This window comes from Macrobrachium nipponense, chromosome 46 (genome assembly GCF_015104395.2).
Source record: "Macrobrachium nipponense isolate FS-2020 chromosome 46, ASM1510439v2, whole genome shotgun sequence".
NCBI lineage: Eukaryota > Metazoa > Arthropoda > Malacostraca > Decapoda > Palaemonidae > Macrobrachium > Macrobrachium nipponense.
Window position 1 is genome coordinate 40,379,623 of NC_061106.1, and position 4,920 is coordinate 40,384,542.

Consider the following 4,920-nt stretch of genomic DNA (forward strand, 5'->3'; position numbering starts at 1 on the left):
AGTGAGCAACCCTGGAAATGCTGAAGGTGATCTCGAGGACTTTCTTCAGCCTGATTCAAGGTTTAGAGTAAAAAAATAAATAAAAATAAAAAATAATAAAAAAACGAGGAACCACAAAAACTTTAGCATAAAAAAACGTGTCCCTGGAAAGTGTAGAGTCCAAAATAACGCGCAGCTCGTAATGCTGTTGTTATAAAGGCGGCGTAATTCAATATTGTCGACAGCCACATATATGTAGTTATAGTTACCGAAAATGATTCCAAACCTCGGACTTCGTAACGTTTTCGTCGGAACAGGATCCGAGTGAAGAACTGGATCCCTGTTGGCAAGATTTGAAGTATTGTCTCGTCGCAAAGGTCACATCGTAACGTTGCAAAAAATCCACATCGATCGATCGAGGACAACTGGGTATAAATAGAGACGAGCCGCTCGTCCCAGGGTGAGTCCTGCGCTATTCCTGACAAAGTGAGTAGTGTTTCTCTCGGTCGTAACAGTGCTCCTTGTGGTGATTCTTTTAATAGCTTCACTTCGCTGAATAATAATGGCTTCCTTGCTTATGGCGTAATGGATTTAAGTATAAAATGAGACTGACAAAGATTATTTTAGCTTTTGGTACTTTACTGACATAAGTTTAGACGAATTTCATTTATTTTCTTTCTCGTAGCAACAACTTCAAGGAAGTCTTATAATTTCTAATGTTGGAAAATAATCTTGTATTCTCAAATTCTCACAAACGTAATGTGTGGGGACAAAAGTTCAAAAGTAGCAACAAGGGCTGTTTATGCTTACTTTTCTATTTCATTCCAATTATTAGGCCTACACACAGGTACACACATATATGTGTGTAAGTGGGTACCTATACGTGTGGGTGCTATTGTTTTATAAATTTCCGTTTTCTCTAACGTTTCTGCCTACAGATGATGAGAACCGCCTACCTGCTGGTCGTGTCCGTATGCCTGCTGTTGGCGTTGGCTTCGACGGAGGCGGAAGCGCGCCCGCAGTTCTTCGACGCCGTCGGCGACTTCTTCGAGAATGTCGGCGACGGAGTCGGTGACTTTTTCGAAGGCATCTTCTCAGGTTGAGTAATAAGTGCGTGCGACTCCCCTTTTGTGTTCTTATTCTTTAGACTAAGTTTTTTTCCCTCTCTCTCTCTCTCTCTCTCTCTCTCTCTCTCTCTCTCTCTCTCTCTCTCTCTCTCTCTCTTAATATTTATATATGTATCCACACATATATACTAAGTGAGATAAGTGAGCACAATATGTCCCCTCGGATGGACTAACAAATCTTTGAGACATCCTATTCCTTGTAACTACTGTCGTTGCTGTTGTTGTTGTTGAAATAATCATTAACTAAACATATTTTTGCTGCTGATAAATGACTTATTGAAAGAAAACGATGTTCTATTATTCACATCAATGCGGGTAGGGGGGAACGTGAGTAGGTGGTGCCTGCCCGACCGCCCCACCCCCCTTAAATCCGCCACTTCTTATAATCTCATTATTTGCCATTTTCACTCTTTTATTTTCATTTGTTACCCCCAGGTCTGACTACGGGAGCAACCAGTAGAACTCGAACGACACTGGTCTCCCGCCATTTGCCACCTCTCAATCTCGACGAGGCCATTCGTAGCAATAACCTCCGACTAATCGTTGACTAACAGAAGAAAATGACGTGATTTTTCTTGAAATAAATAAACATATATATATATACACACTAAATATATATTAAACCTGTCTGTGATGTTCAAGAATTGATATTATATCGAAAAGAAAAATGGATTAACAAAGATTATTTACCAAAGTTGTTTTCCTCCATAGTCAGTCCTTGTTGTTATGTATACAGTCCTTTGGTTAACGTTTATGATGTGTAAAAATAATGTCGAAAATGAACCTTCAGATGATAATTTCATAAGTCCTCTGGTAGTAATTCCTGGCAGTGCTTTGGTGTCCTAGATTTAAGCAATAATAAGATATTTTTTTCCTTCTTATAAATATGTAAATAATCAAGGCAGAAATTTCTAAACGCCGTTCTGATTGAATGACGTCACTGGTCCGACCATCAGCGGTGGGCGAAGGTCCTCTTCAATCAGTGTTGTCGAAATAACAGGTACTTACGGTCCCCATAAATTACTCAAGACCAGCTTAGAAGGACGCCCAGTGTGTAAACTTTGCCTAGGAAATGGTTATCTTACACCATACAAAATGTTTCAAAGTGGTAAATGTAAGGAGTACAACAGGTACCGACAGCATTAATTTGGGAAAAGACTGTCCATATTCTTCTAAGGGAAGTATGAGAGGGTATGATTACTGTCATTAGTACTGGGGTACGTATCGATAAATTGCGAACGTAGTACTAGAGGCACTTAATTTTAAATAGCTTCGTACTCAGAGCTCTGTCCTTTGACTTATTAGAGAATTATATTTAACTGTCCGCTTCAAGGCTAAAACAGTGAATAGTATCTGGTGCTTAAAACAGTGGACATCTGCTCATAAAGTATGACAAGTACTTGATTGCAAAAAGTACTAAAGATAAAGTATCACCCAACATGAGCAATTCATCCCAGAAGAAAGGATTTATTCCAGCGCAGTAATTCCAATCGTAACCAATCCACTTTACATGAAGAAGACTTGAACTTCAATCAAATGATTCAGAGATTTTAGTTATTATTGCATATACACCAGAAATCAGAATGGCACCTAAAGTGCTATCTGATGATAACCATTAAGAGTATTCCATCAGAATATGAAAAAACTCTCTTGGGAATAATAACAATGAAAAAATGGTATTAAAAAAAAAAGGTTTTAATCACGCACCAACTACCCCGCCCCACCCCATCCCCTAATCAGTTACTTCAAGGCATACGACAAGGAAGCAGGCCTCGGCACTTCAGAGGTTGTCGTTATTACCCTGAAAGGCTTTGATAACCTTGAATTATAAACAAACACACAAACAAGCAGTGGAGCCAAATATCTAAAGTAATGAATGAAAAAGTACTTGAGACCGAGAATTTTTTCTCTCTCTTTTTTTTACACAAAATTCCGTGCAGAGGGTAATGTGTTTTGTTGAATCTTGCCTCTCAGAGGAGCTAAAATATTTATTTTTTTATTTAACCTCATTACTTAGATCTAGATTTTAAATACTAGCATAATGTCCTAAATCCTTCAAAATGAAATGTTAAAAAAAGTGTCGACGACAACAAAAACAAATGATTTATCAAAATCAGTGGGCGTAAGTCTTTCTCAGTGCTGTGATTCTCGCCACCAAATTTGAGACCAAATTATGTCAATTCCCAAAGTCATTTCAATGACATAAAAAAAGACGCACAGAAATTAGTGTATTTCCAGGTGTAAGTGTTACTTGACCTTAAGGTAGCATTCTTAGGGAAATTCTAATTCCGTCTTACAAAAGTCCTCCAGTTATCAAACTGAAATGAAAGGTGCTTGCAGTTTTTTTTTTTTTTTTTTTTTTTTTGTCAGCTGATAGAAGCGAGACTAATAATAACATGTGTTTGAGAACCGTTTGGAAAAACTAGTCTCATGCTGGGAATTATTGCATCAGACAAAAGTTAGTGGATGAGAACTTGATAACGTGTAACCAAAAATAATCCGAGATTCGTTTTTCACCCCTCTCTCGCTCTCCTCTCTCTCCTCTCTCTCTCTCTCTCTCTCTCTCTCTCTCTCTCTCTCTCTCTCTGGGTTATGGTGCTGCGTAATGTCGCGTACCTTTATATACGCTGTCATTCGCTATGTACATTGACATTCCACCTGCAAAGATTTTTGTTATCTCTTAAATGAGCTATACGTGAAACGCCCAAGTTTTGATAATATCATATCCGTGCAAATGATCACTACTCGTTTACCCATGTAAATTAAGTGACTTCGATTTTGAATGAACAGTGCATTGAGCAAACTAAAATTTCACCTAATGTCTTTTTCTCTGAAATCTGAAGGGAAAATGCAAATATATATATATATATATATATATATATATATATATATATATATATATATATATATATATATATATATTCTAACATTTCAATAAACTATATTGTGTCTTATTTTAACATCTCTCTCTCTTCCTATATATATATATATATATATATATATTATATATATATATAGAATAATATATATATTAATGATATATAAGAAGAGAGAGAGATGTTAAAAATAAAGACACAATATAGTTTATTGTTTGAAATGTTTGATATATATATATATATATATATATATGATATATATATATATATTTGCATTTTCCCTTCAGATTTCAGAGAAAAAGACATTAGGTGACATTTTATTTTGTTTCCTCAATGCACTGTTCATTCAAACTATATTGTGTCTTATTTTAACATCTCTCTCTCTTCCTATATATATATATATATATATATATATATATAGAAAAGAGAGAGAGATGTTAAAATAGGACACAAAATAGTTTATTGGAATGTTAGAATTGTCAGGGAATTTCATAATGTTAGTAACACCATCTATTGACTGGATTTGAAGTTACAGTATTTGCGAAGTTTCTGTTAACGATTTTGTCCTTGTATTTTTCCGTTCCATAATAGACTTGAAAAAATAAATTTAGCATTTTCTTTAGTCACCTTATAATCACCTAGCCGTGCACTAGGGTAATCCTCGACCCTTGGGGAAACAGTGCATGACCTTAAACAATCTCGGAGCAATTACTGCACTTTTTGAAAATACGTTTAACTATTATCACAGGTTCCCGTTGTTACATTGAAGCATACCTTATATAAGTGACTCTGAATCCGAAATTCAAATTGGTGTATTATCTAGCGTATGATAAATGTCATAGAGACCCATGAACAGTGACTTGTGTTATGTACTGTGTTGTAAGGTTTATTTTTCTTGAGCAATTGCTGAGGTATTTATTCGTAACAAGACATTTGGT

At 35.8% G+C, this 4,920-nt stretch overlaps 1 long non-coding RNA gene across 1 annotated transcript; it reads left to right on the forward strand.

The window, feature by feature from the left end:
• The first annotated feature begins 316 nt into the window (after positions 1–316).
• On the forward strand, positions 317–1,800 carry LOC135214944 (uncharacterized). Its single transcript, XR_010314527.1, has 3 exons — positions 317–465; positions 918–1,089; positions 1,542–1,800. It is a non-coding gene; the product is annotated as an uncharacterized LOC135214944 (long non-coding RNA).
• Positions 1,801–4,920: the final 3,120 nt, after the last annotated feature.